The 18,358-nt window shown below is 42.6% G+C and overlaps 1 long non-coding RNA gene across 1 annotated transcript in view; it reads right to left on the bottom strand.

The window, feature by feature from the left end:
- The window catches only part of LOC144766759 (uncharacterized), a 450,908-nt gene that overhangs the window by 319,280 nt on the left and 113,270 nt on the right, over positions 1-18,358 (bottom strand). The window contains exon 2 of the long non-coding RNA XR_013597912.1: positions 851-969. This is a non-coding gene — a long non-coding RNA (uncharacterized LOC144766759). The remainder of the gene's footprint in view (positions 1-850; positions 970-18,358) is intronic.

Genomic DNA, 18,358 nt, shown 5'->3' with positions numbered 1-18,358 from the left:
TCATATATACTGTATGACACATCATGTCGCAAGGAGTTACAGATACGTCAGTATTTCTGACGTATCTGTATACGGCAAAAGTGACGCATTGCTGGAGTGTGTCACAAAAGTGACGCAACTCCAGCAATGTGTCCTTTCACATGGGGCAAGCCCCATGTGAAAGGGCCTGCGTCAGTCTTAAGCCTGCTGTGAGGCAGGCGTAAGATATTGACACATTTGCGTCCTAGAAGTGGTGCAGTGAAATCTTATAGATTTCACTGCGTCACTTCTATGACCCTTTCTTGCGTTAGAACGCCCCCCCTGCATACATTATACCTGGCACTGGTATAATGTGGCGCAGGGGTTTATAAAGCGACGCATCTACCTAGATCCGTCACTTTGTAAATATGGTGCAACAAGGCACATTTTTACACTACTGGTGCGTTATAAAAAGTGATGCACCGGCGGCATAAAAGTAACGCATGCCTCATAAATAAGGCCCTTAGAGTGAAAGGAGAAAATGGCGCGATGGCACAGCTGCAGAAGATCTGGGGACTTTGGTTCCAACAGATTTTTTTCAGTAAGTAACTGAATGATAGAGCTATACTATAACCAATCATGTGACTATAACCAACCACGTGACTATAACTAACCACGTGACTGTAACCAGTCACATGACTTCAGTTCATTTGAAGTAGTCAAAGGCCCAGTTCTGGGTTTAGCTCTGCCTTGAAGTTCTTCTGGCTTGACCACCACTATATATTTAAAAATGTTTTAGTTCACACATTTTGTTTCGGTAGCAATGAACACATTCCTAGAGTTCAGGTTATTGTTACATTTCTTGTCCTAAGAACATCCTTTACATACATACACTTTAATGTGTTTCCGTTGATCCGCATGGTAAGAAGCACTGTCGTTGGTTGGATAAATGCCTCCATGTTGATTTTTACATCCTGCTGATTTCAGGCTGGCCCTGTGAAGTGGCTGCAGCTGAACAAAAAGAAAAAAAGGCTTGATGAAAGGTAATTCCACTGTTGCCAAAGTACTTTTTACACAGCCCTGCTCCTGTAATTCGGATTGTTTCTTTGGCTAGGACATATCTAATCAGAGAGCTTGTGTTATACTGTAGGCTCTTATGTTAATATTGTTTAGGAAAGAGAATCGTTATTTTATTCTAAAACTCACAAGGTTTTGCTTTTGAAAGTAAGTGAATTTGATTGATTGATAAAAATCTTTGCAATATATACTAATATAACAGTAAAAACAAATCAGTAAAATAAACGTGGATAAAACAGTTGCCACACTCATCACATTACATCCGCTAAAAGCACTCCCCAAAAATTAATAAAATGTGCGCAACCTTTAGATGCTTTTGGAAGTTATACAGTAAATGGCAAAGCCTCGGGGCAGGCATGTTCCTTCTTTTTTTGTATTAAATGTAATACAGTTGTTTAAACATTAATGTAGTACACATATGTTCGCCCAACGCACAGTCCATCAAAGCAATGTTTTTCTCCCAACTATTAACTGATGTGCTGATTTTGCGTGGGCACTCTTAAAGAGAGGAGGGTGGGTGCAGAGTAACTGGGAGATGGCTTCCATCACCCAGCAGCGTGCCTCTTGCGGCTTTTCTTCCCAACCCGCCCACCTCTGCAGCCAACAAACGGAGTTGTCAGCCCACCACTCTTGTAGGTTTTGAACTGAATGCAAGAGGCCTTTTGACACGCTTGTTCCGTATGACAGCGCTCACTGGGCCTCTATGCTGCTGCCTTTGAACAGCAGTCTTCCCTGTGTTCCTGGTGTGCTGACATGGCGTTTCCCCGGGTTAAAGATTAACACTGCACAGAATGACAGCCCCCGGATAGCTTCATTGCACGAAACACGCGCAATCCCATGCAGAGTGCGATAGGCCTGGGCGCCAGGAAATGACAGAGCCTGGTAAAGAGTGGATCAGTAGTCTATACAAATACAGAAAGCTTTTATGTTATACTAATAAGTCGTAGGTGGCTCGCAGTGCCCCCGAGGCTTACTAGCCATGGAGGGGTAGACTGACCAGGAGAGTGAGTGAGTGAGTGAGTGAGTGAGTGAGTGAGTGAGTGAGTGAGTGGATGGATGTTGAACAAAGTGATACAGCTATAGACAGAGCAGTCATAGACATATATGGATAGATGCATTGGTGAATAAATAAAGCTATGGCTAAAGGCAGATATAGCAAATCACGATTAATAGATAAGGATGGATAAAGAAAGGAAGAGTGATGGATGACTAGACAATGATGGAGATAAAGACAGAGTAATGGACGGATAGACAAACACAGAGATAAAGGAGGATGTAGTAATGCATGAATGGAGAGATATAGAAAAGTATGGATGATAACTGAGAGAGATAAAGATAGAGAGTGAATGATGGATAGATAAGGCTAGATATTTAGATATAAACAGTAATGAATAGATGGATAGATAAGGATAGTGATGCAGATAGAGGAAGCAAACGATGGATGGATATATAAGGATAGAACTAATGATAGAGTGATGGATGAATGAATGAATGAACTAATTAATGGGTGGAAGGATGTAAAAGGAGAGAGAAAAAGCTAGTGAGACACTAATGGGTGGGGAAACTGTGATTCACGCTTTTGATCAATGAATATATATATAGCAGTAAAAATGTATATTTGTGCTTAGTTCACTATAACCACTAAGACAACAATTTCTGCAGTTGGTCCTAAGTGGACGTTGGAAACTCAGTCTAAATATGAACATGCCAATTGCCGTAGCAACAGTCACCAAAACGCTCAGCCATCAAGGGACAATATACCAACATATCGAACAACCTCAATGTAGGGCACATAAAAGTGTAGTAATTTGTTTTAATTATTGTGTGACAAATGCAACCATGGTGGATTGGATATAGTTATAAAAGTGAGACACCACATCATTGTAAAACTACAGTTGAGTGGCAAATCCCTGAAACAAAAGCATTGCTGGACACCGAAAGATAACCTTGGTGCCAAAGCCACAAGGCCATTTCAGAATCCCAAATTCAACCCTCTGTGTTTGTCTATTACCAAAACTGCAAGTTTTGCAGCCATTTGCAATACAAAGTTTCTAACAGCACATCTAGGACGGTGGTCAACAAGTTCCTCCCCTGGGAATGATGTATTCTGAAATAAAATATACTTAAAGTGTTTCCAAATTAAAGTGACATATATGTGCCAAAGGTGCAGTGCCTGGATAACATGAATTGTGCACTTCAATATTCGTACTGTACCACCTAACCTCTGTGTTGCGTGGGACCTCTCATCAGAACAAATTTGCATTTAAAAAAATGAATTACTCAAACTGCACATACTGCAACAAGGATAATGACTGATGCACACTCTAGGCTAGCAATGAATGATCAAGGAAGGGGCATGGGGAAAAGGATCTTGAGTTGAAGAAAAGCCTACAGAGGTGCCACTAGGTATTGTATTGTATTTTATTGTAATTGCATTTATATAGCGCTTCCAACCATTGACGAGGCGTTGAAGTGCTTTTTCAGCGAGTAGCACGCTACTCTGGAATTCATAAAGGATTAGTGATGAATTAGTATAGTGAAAATATGAAAGTAATTTGAGTAGTGGAAATATTAGTCAGTTATTTGGATTGAGAAGGATAGCGGAGGGATAGAAAAGGGAAAAAGGTTTGCATTTATATGGGACTTGCTATCCTTAATGGGGTGTTGAAGCGGTAGTCATTTACCAGCTGTGCGAAGTTTGCAGAGTTGAGATACAAACCTTGGAGCATGACTATAAGTATCTGGATGAACAACATGACTAACTGATGTGAGTTGTGGTTGTGAAAGAGAGAATAAAAGAATCTGTATGGCACACTAATCCTCTTAACTTCAGTGGCACTGGTGCCAACACTGTACCATAGGAGTATGGTATCCGGGAAGGTCTTTGTTTTCCTTTTCTATTTGGTAATTTCACTTTGTATTCTGGGAAGTTTTGCTTCAGGAGGTGCTTCATTTGTTTTAATCGATAGCTGTATACATTTTCAGCATTGATCTGTTGCATGCAGGTTTGCTGGTGAGGGGCGGTAGTCTCAAACAGGTAGGTACTGATAGTAGTAGTAGATGTTATTGCCTGATTAAGAAAAATCATCACAAAGTAGCACTTCACAATACATTAAATACACATATACATAAAAACAGTATATCCATACAAATTCACAGACATAATAATTCATTAAAAGACTAAAACATACAAATATTGAGCTAAAATATTTGAATTTAAAAAAACATTAAATGTATTAAATTCAAAAAGCCTAGAAACAACTGCATAAAACTTGTAAAGCGCCAAGTGCCAAGAAACGAGTTACCTTCTATTGTCTGATCCTATAGAACCCGCTTTAAGGTTGGAACTAGTTTCATACTTATGCTTCCGTTTCATTCAGGAGTTGCGGGGCCTTTAGTGATGGTGTACCAGTGGACCCGTTTCTGTGCGCACCACAGCACATACATATTTCTATAAGTCCAACAAGCAAGAGTTTCTTGTGGGTATTTCTCTGAAGTCTGATACATTTGCCTGAATTCACTGTTGGAAATACACTTTTGTTTCCTGCACGTAGGTGCCACTGAGAAAATGGAGCTTAAACATATTGCATTCGAAACCTTGCCCACATAATATCTTAGTGCTCTAAGACGTCAGCTTTCAAAATTAGCCATCTATAGGGCGATATCGTTTATATTTTTTATATAATATTTGTAGCTTTTTGTTATATGTAATTCATATTATCATATGTTTTTATTTTATATGTTTAATATATTTAAATGTATATTTTTTAAATATTATTTCTTTTTATGATTTAAAAAAAGTTCCATTGTTTAAATGTTATTAGTAATTTTTGTTTCTCTGCAACCCTGCACTTTCCCTACTGTTGCACTCTTTGGAGTGGGAACAGTAATTTTCCCCCTTCGCTATTCAGCACTTTCCGTACTGTTGCACTCACTGGAGTGGGAATAGTAATTTTTACCCCTGTTCTATCCAGTACTTTCCCTACTGTTGCACTCACTGGAGTGGGAATAGTAATTTTTACCCCCCTCTATCCAGCACTTTCCCTACTGTTGCACTCATTAGTGGGACTAATAATTGTTTCCTCTCCTCTATCGAACACTTTCCTTACTGTTTCTCTTACTGGAGTGAGAATAGTAATTTTGACCTCTACAATATCCAGCACTTTCTCTACTCTTGCACTCACTGGAGTGGGAATAGTAATGTTTACCCTTCAGCTATCCAGCACTTTCCCTACTGTTGCACTCACTGGAGTGGGAATAGTGATTTTTACCCCTGTGCTATCCAGCACTTTCCCTACGGTTGCACTCACTGGAGTGGGAATAGTAATGTTTACCCCTCCGCTATTCAGCAGTTTCCCTACTGTTAAACTTATTGGAGTGGGAAAAGTAATTTTTACCCCACCGCTATCCAGCACTTTCCCTACTGTTAAACTCATTGTAGTGGGAATAGTAATTTTTACCCCTCCACATCCATCACTTACCCTACTGCTGCACTCATTCGAGTAGGAAAAGTAATCGTTACCCATTTGCTATCCAACATTTTCCCTACTGATGCATTTATTGTATGTTTTAATTTTTTCCAATAATTTAATGTTTTAAATTATTATACAATGTTTTTTTAATTTTAAAATATTGATATATTTTTTTTTATTTGTATATCATTTTAAAGTTTACAAATTAAATAAAGATATTTAAATATATATATGTATAATATATAGTCTTTGTGTTTAATTTTTTTATTTAAGTTTATTTGTAATATTTAGTTAAAATGTTTATCAATTTTAATTTAGCTTGTTAAAAATAAAAATAAAAATATGATGTAATATATTTTATTTTATGTTATATATATATAATTCGATATTTTTTACATCTGTATTTTTTACTTCGATATTTTTTACATCTATATTTTTGTACGTACCTGTTTAAGTATAGGGAGTTGATATTTTGTATTCCATATTTTTTCTTCGATATTTAGAACATCGATGTTTGTGAACCTTTTGTGCCTGTTCCTTTTTTGTTGATTATTTGTATCCACTGCATCTCCTGGGAAGTTATTCACTGCCATAAAAAGCAACTGTACTAATAATCAACGCGTGCTCACACATTTATCACTAAAGTGCAAAAGTCAAATTCATGTTTATTAGCACAGTTCGGAATAACTGATATGAGAAAAACGGTGTTCATTGACTCACAGATTGCATGTAACATTTACTTTTAAACATAGAAAGAACTCCCCTTTTAGAAGGGATCTTCAAGCACTGCAAAAATGTAACCACCTTACATCCTGCTTTTGGTTAAATACTTTTTGCTAAAATCAGTGCACCTGGAAAAAATGGCATAGCATAAATCATATATGCGAATGCACAGAGCATAGCATGCTATTTATTATCGCTGTTGTGGCAGGAGCGGCACATCATGATTCACTCAAAGGTGTCTCTCGTAGGTCAGAGGCCTTCACCACGCTTAACAATGATAATAAATACAGTGGCGGCTGCCATCAACAATGTGTGGTGGGGTGGGTGGGGTCGCGCGGGAGGAGTCGTGAGCGGGGGTCGAAAATACAATATTTAAAAAAAAGTATGGTTAAACTTACTTGAACATAGACTGGATTGTATTGACCTTGCAAGTTAATTGCCTTTTCTTGAATGCACTTTACGCACTTTGTGGAACTTAATATACCTTTTAAATTAATGTATATATCAAATGTTTGTATCTGCTTTTATGAATTTTGTATGCTTTTGTGATTTTAAATGACTAAAATCGAATAAAGCTCATTTTGAATTTGAATTTGAAAAAAAAATACCTTTTACCACCGGCTGCCTCCAGCATCGCATCTCGTCACGCTGCCTCTCCTCTTCTTGCCTGGTCCTAGCAGCCCCTGGGAGAGACTGTCTGTTCAAAACCTGCGCTGCAGAGCAGAGAGGGGATTGGTCTGAGCAGGCAGGAAGGATGCCCTGCTCAGACCAGGGAGTCTGTGGGGCTTCTCCAGCCCAGCTGCTCAATGCAGCTGGGCTGGAGAAAACCTAAGTGCGCATGTGTGTTTTGGTCGGCCTGAGACACATAAGCACTTAGGTAGTGGAGTGAACTAGCACTCCTCCACCCCCCTTCCACGCTTCGGCCCCGCCCCTCCCAATGCCTCTGGCTAAGAGCTGGCAAATGTAAAATAAAACTATGCAAGAGCATCGCTTTATTTTACATTTGCTGGCTCTGAGCCAGGGATTGGGGCGACGCTGAGCCGCCACGTAAATAGTATATCACATTCTAAGCATCTGCATATATAGCATACGTGTGTAGGAATATTCCCTGATTGTGTTGCTAAGAATTCAGCCAACCCATCCGCTCCTCTCGTCCCACATACCATTTGCATGATGGATGACAACGTCCCCTCTATAGAGCATCTTTACTTACATTAGAGACCACCCTGAGCAGAAACCCTTGCAGTGGCTGTGCAAGCAATACAAAATGTTGGGTCTCGGCCTAAGTAACCGGAAGGCACGCCAAGTGCTGCCTACACTGTCCAGAAAATGTTCTTTCCAGTCTGTCTCCTCTCCCCCCTCCCTGCCCACCCTTCCCCAGGCTCGAGCACTTACGGAATCCTAACAGCACGACTGAATGGAAATGGCGATCGGAGGGCGCCAACGCCACTGGAATGAGCTGTGGAGTGGCCCTTGTGTTGGCATGATTGATACCGGAGCATGTAGGTGTAATGAAACTGATGCCGTCTCCCCCTGCACCTGTGATTTATTGTGTACAAAGTTAAGATGAGAAAAGGCCCCATACCAGGAGCCGCATCTCTCCCCTGAAAGGACGGACGGTCATCCATCACCAGAAACTGCAAGGAGCCCAATAGCGCGCGGCTCGTCAGACGAGCCAATACACTCTTTGTTGGGATTCCTAACAAGTGTTGGATCAGCAAAAGTCTATTTAGGCTGCTGGACCTTTCAGGACCAATTCGTAGTGGGTCACTGATTCCACCAGTGTATTATCTTCTTTACTACTAGTACCAGTTGGGCGAGCGGCGAAGATTAATGGTTTAAGCCTCGCACTGTTTTCAGCAATATACTGCTTTCTGGAACAAAGATTAAGATTTTTTTTGTGTTTTACCAGAAAAGACATGTTCGCACTGTGTGTACAGCGTATTGTGATTTACATACTTTCGCCCCTGTAAGAGTAAGATAGCTCGGAGGTTTAGGAACTCATACAGACACACAAAAAAAGTATTGCACAGGAAGAAGCTTGTGTCGAACCCGATGTGAGAGCATCGCTTGGTGATAATGGGATGGAACCCAAGACATGGAGGCTGAGAAAAGGAGGTGAGAGATGGCACTACATCAGCACTACAAAATGGCACAAGGTTTAGTTTTTTCCTTTATCGAGCTGGCTCGGTAAATGTAAACAAATAAATAGTAAAAAGCATTTTTAAGGCAGGGAGGGGGAGCAATACGGAGGGTGCAGGTGCGATGAAGTTTCACAAAGAACATGGGATGGGGGCACGAGGGGCATAGGTAGGGGAGCAACACAAAGGGCATGGGTGGCAGGCCACAGAGGCAAAACGGATGGCGAGATTGAGGCGAGAAGCAACAGGTGAGAGAACAACATGGAGCAGGCGGGTGGGGGGGAGCATAAGGGCGAGAAAGCAATGTGGGGTGTGTAAGGGTCGGGGCCCGAGGTCCCCATGCCAGAGGCACCTCCTCCGCTATGGCAGAGGAGCGTCGCCCCACTGCTTTTAACCCCTTGACAGCGGTGCAAATTCCGCCGCGGTGCTGGGAAATTAATGAGTGGGAGTGTTTCGAACGGTCCCCGGCCGTCCTCCGCACACGCCCAGTGTGACGTTGGAAGGCCAGGGGCCGTCCGACGCACGCAACGGGTAAAGCAGTGTGCAGTAGAAACATAAAATGATAATAACTTTATTATCATTTTATGCTTCCTGCTGCTTTGCAGGTGGGTGGGTGGGTGGTGCTGCTCTGCTCTCGGAGCAGGGCATGGGAGGAGTAGTTTGCCCACTCTTATGTAAGCAAGGGCTGTTTTGTCATCCCTCTCGGGCCACCCAAACCAGTCATGTTCACTTTCCCCATTCTCCATGCAAGATGCATTAAAGCCTGCGTGGAGAACAACCCAGGCCCTCATTCCTTGGTTGAGCATCGAACCAGGATGCTCAAAACCAATCACAAGGCTGCACTGTAGCGCTGTGATTGGTCAGGGGAGCCGAGGTGCCTACCAATAACAAAGCTCCATTGCAGCGCTGTGATTGGTCCTTGGGGCCTGCTTGTGCTTCCAGCCGAGACGGAGAAGAGTAGGTGCGGAGACGTGAGATCCAGCACAAAGGTAAGTTATTTTTAATGTTGTTTTTTAAATGTGTGCGACCCTCCCCCATGCAACACCCACCACGTGACCCCCACATGACCTACAAGCCCACCATCTGCGAGCCATGCCGGCCACCCCTGCTCCATGCAGCTAAAATGACCGTGCAGGCACAGGGTATACTATCTGGAACTGGACCCGGGCATGTGTGCCTGGCCCCTTTTATTGGCAGGGTCATCTGAACGGTGACACCTGTGATGGCTGGGTGTGGGGTGAGTTTTGAAGCCAGCCCTCAAGGAGTGGGTGGTGGAAACACATAAATTAGAAACACTAGACCCTGATCAGCCGCTCATTCCAGGGTGGGAAGTAAACCGGGGTGAGCACAGCATAGAGGGTCGATGGGAGAAGCACATGGACAACAGAGCAACAAGGAGTGCGGCCAGCTGACAGAAGCACATGAGGGCGACAGCTGGAAAGCACATGCACTCTTGTGGCTTGCTCCAAAAGAAGCAACAGTAGTGCTTGAGAATCAAGTTGTGGGAGGACACAAGTAATGAAGTCCATGGTCCAATGGAGGGACAAACTCAAGAAGAGGAAGGAAAGCCCTCACCAGCTAATGATTGAAAAGCAAGCAAATTACAGTGACAGTAAAGCCAACCAATGGTAAGCAATGGGCAGGCTCTAAGACAATTCTAAAGCTGATAATTGTTCTTTTCTCCAACAGACAGCTTACACAGTCTTGTAGGCAAAACCTAAAAAGGCAGATTCACTCTAAGATTGGATTACACATACAGCAGAGTGATATAAAAAAATCACTCAGCATTGGAAGGAAACATTAAGGGAATTATCAAGCAGAAGACCTTATGGACACCCTGGGAGAGATTCAAGAAGTCTCTATTTCAAGGAGCAGATGTGACCTTTTCCAGGAGTTAAGTCTAGAATAAATAACACATACTCACATAAAAATATTTAGAAATGTAACTACTGTGTCTGCATTGCTAAACAAAGGGGACACTGTACATTTCAAACTGGGAACAGACTAAAATATTTAGGAAAGGAGATCTTTCACATACAGGAAAAAATACTGAAAAAACAATTTTACTTCAGCAATGAGTTTTGGGGAGGCAGTATGATAAGATGATCATTATTAAACTGCTGGGCTTGTAATAATGCGTGTTTCATAAAAACCCAGTATGATGAAAAACCAGTTTCTGGAGGTAGTGCAGGACGTTAAAGCCAGTAAGCAGGACGGAAGACCATCCAAGTGCCTATTTACCATTAATTTGAATTACTAATGAGAGAAGAGAATATAAGACAGTTAAAGTTGGACTTAGCAACAAATAATGTGAAGTGCTACTTCGGCAAGACACTTAACCGCTTCAGCGCTACCGCGAATTCCCGCCGTGCGCTGAAATTTCAAAAATGGCTTGTTTGTGACAAAGCCAGCTCGTCATGCGCGCAGCGCAGGTAACGCCCATGACGAGCTGGCTTTGTCACCCGCGCTGAAGGGGTTAAAGACCATATACACCGTTTCAGTATTTATTTTTAAGGAAAAAGTGTTAAGAGCTATTTTTCCTACAGACTGGCCAAGGCTTAGTTACCATTGTAGATATTTCAACCATAGTAGTAGACAGAGACTAGTCAGTGGTTAATTTGTAAAAAAATAAGTGCCGGGGTTCTCGTCAGGAGACAGCTTGCCCCTGCCCATTTCTCCTGTTATCACGCCTAAAACAGAACCAACTACTAACCATGAAAGTGGGGAAAGGTTGTGGCGCAATGGCTAGAGCTACCAACTTCGGCTCTGGCTAACTAGGTCGCAGTCTCAGCTCAACATCCTGTGATTCGGGACAGATCACTTAATCTCCTAATAAGTTAATGCGTCCTTAACTGGTGTTCATGAAAAGCACAAAAGATGGTTAAGTGCCGGTGCTAAGTACCGAAAACCACCAGCTCAAATTAAACACTGGGCTTAGCGCATGGTGTGACTTCCTAGTGCTCTGGAGCGAGCTCACAATTACCAACAGGGAAGAAAATAAATTATGAGTTGCCACAATGACCTATATGTGGAACTCAGTGAGCCAAAATTAGTTGTGTTACTAGAGTCTAAGTACTGCTTCACAGTGGCGTTAGTGGACAGTTACATTCAAGGACATTGTGCTTCTTGCTCCATCTAACGGAGGATTGCAAAAGATGTGTACTCCTAAGTTTGTCACGCCCTCATAATTTATCTGTAGTACCTCATATAAAAGGACCTGAGCCCCCAGTTTCGACTACACAGGCAGTTGTGAAAGAGCGCATTTAGGAGCATCCTGCTACAGTTCTGGTACCTATGGCACAGGTTGGTAGCAGAAAGATACACAGAGCCAAAAGGTCCTAAGTGTTGTAGCACATCCCTAATGAAGCTTTTCTTTGCCACAAGCACTTAGAATGCATAAACACCACCCTCTTTTGAGGAGCTGTAGGAATGGTCCTTGGAGTTGTTAGAGGACATGGGTATTATTAACATGGATTTGTACATTGTTGGTTTTCTGGACCACTCATTTAAGGTTTATTACTATGGAAAAACATACTCCTTCTTTGTAAACCACGCTTTTAGTATTTTTCTAAGAGAATGAGACTTTGAAGAACATGGATTACACAAATATCGCACAAGCTCTTCACAAACGTGCCCTAGTCAAAAGATCCCCAGAAGGGCATATCCTTTCTATTGTTGGATGTCTGTGGACAGAGTCGAAATCAAACCCCCCCCCAGGCCTCTTCCCTGAATTTCAAGCACAAGATGCAAACGTTGCTCCAGTGGCAGAAACTTCACATAATGAGTATAACACAAGCAATTTCGGAATATTTAGACTAGGGTACTTGTCTCCTTGAAAGTATGCACCCGAAAGAGCAAAAATAGAATTAGACCAGAAGTCCATGGAAGCTTCGTTTCACATTCAGAATCTTGACTTCTTTTGAGACCTTTATTTCACTTAAGTCCTCCAAAGTCAGTGGCTGTTAATCAATAGATATTACCACTTCATTGCTTTTCTCTTAGAGACTGAGTCAAAAAGATTTATCTGCGAGTAGGTGTGGCTTACCCCCCCCGGAGTGAGATACACCAACTCCATGCAAACCTTCTGGCAACTAGGTGCTTATCTCCAGCTCAGCTCCAATCCAACCTCTCCCATTCAGTCTTCTTTTTAACCATCAGCGGGGCATATTATCAAGAACAAAGTTAGAATTATTGTCAGTTTAGCGGCAGAAAACTTCAGCTAAAGCGGCGATAATGGGCTTGATAATATGCCCGGGAGAATTCCAATAGAAGCCCATGTTCACACCAGAACATGGACATCTATTGGAATTCTCAAGGGCATATTATCAAGCCCATTATCGCCGCTTTAGCGGCAGTTTTCTGCCGCTAAACCGGCGATAAATTTTAATGCCGTTCTTGATAATATGCCCCAGCATTCTTTAACAAATAAAATATTCTTTTTTATCCAGACGAATGCAACGGGATTGCCATTAGGTTAAATATTATGTATTGTACTGCCTATCCTAAAACTAAAGTAAAATAAATTATGTCTGGCCGAGTGGCAATTCGGATGCGGATGATAAATGATCATTTAATTGTTAAGGAATACTAGAGGTTCAGATCTATCACCATCATTTCCTCTCTTTAGTCCTTATTAAAGACCAGGATCTATGGGGTTATTTGACCAGATTAATTTTCTCTATATATTCTTATCCACCACCAACACAGCCTCCAGCTCAATGAAGTCAGTTGTTATGAAGGCCTTTGTGAAGCGTTCTATTATACACAAGTTATTTTACAAACTTTTGCTGAAGACAACTTCATTAAAGGACAGCCGGCCAGCTCAGGTGGTTATTTTGCAGTCTGTCTCAGTTAAGCAATGGGCTTCTACCTACTTGTGGAACGAATTCAGGAAGTGGTAGATATCAGTTAGACATTCCCCTCCCGCAGCCTCTTCCCTCCCTTCTGGGAGTTGTCACATCTAATCCTTCCATGGGAAAAAAAGAGAACAAAGAAAATAAGGTGGTAGAAAGGGTGTACAACTTCCCCCTGCTTCTTAACCTTTTAGTTGACAGGTCCATGGTCAGTATGGCCTTGAAGAACACCAAGTAGTGCCTGAGGAAGGATGGTATGCTGGGCCACGTACTCCTAAGGAAGCAGCTCGAAAATTCCTGACTGTTGACTTTAAGGAAAATTCAGCACCAATTTGAATAAGCCTCATTTCTCCGCATGCCTACTTTCTTAAAGCAGGCAGAAGAAAAAGTAGAATCATTTAGTCGACCATAATACTGCTGTAGCATTGCAAAAGCCTAATCTGAGATCATACTTCATACATGTAAATTTCTGATGAGGCAAATATTGAACAAGATGAAACTTCACAGTTCCCTAAGTGAAGACTTTTTCTGCAAGTTATCAAATCGTCATGAGGTGGCAAGGAGACTACTCAGATCAAGCCACAACATGGGGCTCGATTACAATGTTGTCCGGACAGGCTCTGAAAGACATTCGATTAGTCTGAATCCGATTTGGAAACCCGCCTTTTCGACCGACTCAGACACGTTTCCCAATGAGCGATTATGATGGCTGGAAAGTGTTCGAACTGTCCAACTTGGTTCTGAAAGGCATTGGGAGTAACTGAGTCAGTTGGAGCCGAATCCAGCCAAGTGATTTGGATGTCAGATTCGGACAGCCTTTCCGATTTGGTTGTGTCGACACGGATCAGCTGTTGGAATCGGACTATTGGGGCCAGTAGCAGGCCCCTTTCACCCAGGGCCCTCCGAATCAGGCTTTGGGTGTACCCATGGGTTCCCCCTTCCCAAGCATGCACAGTGTTTTTGCTCAACCCCCCCTTTTGTTAATGGGAGCCCGTATTCTCATTCAGAACACAGGCTCCCTTTGAAGTCAATGCGAGTCTAACCAAACAATGTCCGGAAGCATCGTAATTGTTCGGTAGAACTCGCAGAGCCTGATTCGGTAGGAAACTATTCCAAAACTCATTCGGTTGGAAGAGTTTCCAGACGACATCATAATCGGACCCATAGTCAACACTAGGGGACGATTTTGATGTGGTCGAGCCGTTCCAACCGCATCAAAATGTCCAGTTCGGATTCCTTTCTGACCGACCCATTATGATGTGATCGGTCAGAAAGGAGAATCCGAACAGGCTTTCTGAATGGCTTCCGACGGGCTAGGAGAGCCCATCTGCCATTCGGAAAGGGCCAGTAATCCAAAGGGCGGCTCTTTCCGCCCGAGGATTACGATGGCGGATTCCTTCAGCCATTCTATGCTGGCCTTTCCGACACAGAAAGGCTGCGGGAATCTGGTGGTACCCCCTGTTGCTCCCTGCAGCCCTTGGCAGGCACCTTGAGGTGCCTGACACGGGTTGCAGGGATGAACTGCACCATAGCTCTTTACAATGAGAGCCTGCATTCCAGTCAGAATGCATTCTCCCATTGTAAATAATAGAATTGCGACCGAACAGTGTACGGTCGCATCATAATTTCTGGTTGGGGTCCGCCGACAGGAAGTGAGTCGGTCCCAGTTCCAGATTGATGTTGGACAGACTCAGGTCCGCCCAACATCGAAATCGGGCCCTTAGTGAGAGGCATGGCCTCTGTAATTGTTTCTCAAAGTTGGCTTGGTGAGAGGGTGCAGTAAAGGGTCAAAGACCTTTCAGGGCAAGTAAGTGATTCCATGTTATAGGAAGTGGGGTGGTGTCTCATGCTGCCTCTCCCACATTATATCTCTACAATGCAACACTTTTGTCTCAAGCAATTTTCTAACCAAGGTAGACGAACTTGAGATTTAGAGTTCCTTTGAATGGATATCGGATCCAAAGGCAGACCTACTTGCTTAGTTACTTTTTGTATTAAAGTTAAAAAAAGGGACGCTGGACCATGTCCTATCTTACCTGAAAATGTTAGATTGTCTCTGCTGCAGGACACCTATTTTGATACACCAATATGAAAGCAAATCATAAGCTTCGGTGTTCTCTGTTTCGTGTGTAATGTGTTAAAATAATGCTAATAACATTCTTGAATTGAAAAATATATGGGTGAAAGCATCACCTTGATGTGCATTATATTTCATTCCAGGTTTCCCTAGTCAAAGTCAGAAAAACATTTTTCCAGAGCAAACCTCGGAAAGATACTTGCCAGTTGCCCTTGAGCCTTCCATCCATGTCTCAAAATTGATACCATGTCCCGCACCGGGGTCCTACATTTGGATCATTTACTCTGGCGCCATCATTGTACTGCCCATTGGGAGAGATTGGCCACTAACTGTACACAGATCCCGACTCTGTCAGCGACTGCAGTGGGGCTCAGCAAGAGCACTGCTGTCTGCAGCCCAGAAAAACTACCATTCCGGACTGCACTGCATCTCTGATGCCTGGTACCAGCTCCACGATCGAGCTGATATGGAGCATGAAAGACGGGGGGGGGGGGGCATCTTGAAACTCTCCAACCTCAACCCCAACATGCTTTTATATGAAACACCGCAGTTCTTATGATATTATAGGTAGGACAATCTTTTATTGTCACTGCCTACACAATCTCTATGATGTTTACGTTTTAGAAATATATGGTATTTCTAGTTTTCATTTGGTGCTGTGCTACTTTGGGCATTAAAATGCAAAACAGCAGGAAACCATCAGCCTGCGGCATTATGAGGGGGACATTTCCTTGATTAAACTCAATATACTGTTGCCTTCTAGGATCCATATTGATAGAGTATTGGGCTCACGGTAGTAAAATGTTTATAAATGACTTTTGCTTCTCTCTGTGTCAAGCACTCCTTGAAGACAAGGTTATATTTTGCCCTCAAACCCCAGTATCAACAGAATTCTCTAAAAATAAAAAATAAAATAAGGAAAGACACTGCTTGAAAAACATACCTTTGGTTACAACTCAGTACCCTTCTGGCGCCTACTGAAACGTGGATATTGAGCTTCCTGCAGGTGGTTGGTGATGGTACCTTTGATGAGTCCCGCAACTAAAACTGTGTAGGAGTTCTACATGCCAATGCATCTAGGCATGTGGGTAGCTCGAATGTGGGTTCCTGAGAAAGCTCTGGAATAGTGGGACTGCACTTATCAATTTCATCTTGTGCCTATGACACCACTTGCCTTAGGTGGCAGTGTCTGCATGGAGCTCACAAAGCAATGTTCTCTTGCCCAGGAGTTTGGAGAGTGCAGAAGGGGCCGTCATTTACAGGTGGTGTATTTAGTTTGAATACACCATTAAGGTGCCTTTTTTCCCCCCAGGCGTAAAATTGTAGACTTTTGCATGTGGTTTGGATTTTTAGACCATACCATGTACGAGTTCCTGTGAACGCAGAGATAACACATATAAGTAGAATCATCCATAATACCATTTAGAAAATATAGGGATCAAATATGGTGATGCTACACATAACAATCGAAGTATTTCACACCTGTGCCTTGGATAGCCCATGCTGCCAAATCCTTGTGGCACTCGTGACATCGCGCACAAATGTCTAGATTGGTCATGGTGCCACGTGCTAATGTCCTGGGGCCTCATTTATGAGAAATGATGCATCGCTGCGTGAAAGCAGCGATGTGTCACTTCTCAGTGCGCCCTCCATGCGACATGATTGATGTGTCATATTTATAATATGACGCATCATGTCGCAAGGAGTTAAAGATACTTCAGTATTTCTGACGTATCTGTATGGCGCAAAAGTGACGCATTGCTGGAGTGTGTCACAAAAGTGACGCAACTCCAGCAATGCGTCCTTTCACATGGGGCAAGCCCCATGTGAAAGGGCCTGCGTCAGTCTTACGCCTGCTGTGAGGCAGGCGTAAGATATAGACGCATTTGCGACCTAGAAGTGACGCAGTGAAATCTCATGGATTTCACTGCATCACTTCTACGACCCTTTCTTGCGTCAATACGCCCCCTTGCATACATTATACCTGGCGCAGGTATAATGTGGCGCAAGGGTTTACAAAGTGACGCATCTACCTAGATGCGTCACTTTGTAAATATGGCGCAACAAGGAGCATTTTTTACGCCACTGGTGCGTCACAATAAGTGACGCACCGGAGTATAGACGGTGCACAGAAGTCAGATTTTAAGGCCTAAAATGTAACTGTCTTTCTCCAGCCCTGCATGTTTTTTAGCATATGTGGCATGTAGGAAAATTGATATATTTGAGACGGACCAGCTAATCTACAACTTTGAAAAAAACCACATCGTGAAAAAAAATAAATACAATGTACCGGGTCCCCGGAGATGTTCAAGACCCGGCTGCTTTAAAGTGTTCTTTGGGGTAGCCCTGTTGTTCCTGGCACTTTTTTTTTTTTTTTAAAGGGTGAGTTCAGAACGGAATATTTTTGTGACTTTGGATATTGAACTGTCAGTAATTTAGACCTCTGTGGGATTAAGGCAGCTTTCTTTGCAGTCTCTCCACGGCTCAATGCAATAAAAGCTTGCAGAGACGACTTTTAGTGTGTTCTAGACTTACACTGTGAATTTTCGGAACAGGAATCCAACTTGTAAAGTTCACTTAGAAGAAATATATAAGCTTATTGTGAGTTTGAGTGAATTTACATCAAACCAGCGACATACTGTACGAGTAATGATCAACAAGATACCTTAAGGGAAAAGAGATGTTTGCAACGGATGTTCGCCTGTACCTTGTCAACAGCCTGAACACAATGGAGTAAAATGTGGTCACAAATTGATCAGGGCGGAGAGATCCCCGGGGTGGTGATTTATGGCTTTGCCAAACAAAGACAATAACAGAAAGGCCTGCTCTAGCCCAGAAAGCTGATAGGAAAACAATTAAAACCATGTTATTAAGTTGAGCACATTCTCCAGCTTCCTAATTGCTGGCATGCATAAATCTTCCTGACACAAACTTAACATGAATGTCCCTGGCCTCTTTTATTTGCTAGATGTGTTGTTTGGCTTAATTTGCGACTGGATTAGTGATTTTAATAATAGATCTCATTCCTCAAAAACATAATAGATAAAATAGGAACCC

The sequence above is a fragment of the Lissotriton helveticus genome, chromosome 7 (genome assembly GCF_964261635.1).
Source record: "Lissotriton helveticus chromosome 7, aLisHel1.1, whole genome shotgun sequence".
Lineage (NCBI taxonomy): Eukaryota > Metazoa > Chordata > Amphibia > Caudata > Salamandridae > Lissotriton > Lissotriton helveticus.
The sequence above is the reverse complement of the archived record's forward strand: the minus strand, read 5'-3'. Positions and strand labels throughout refer to the sequence as shown.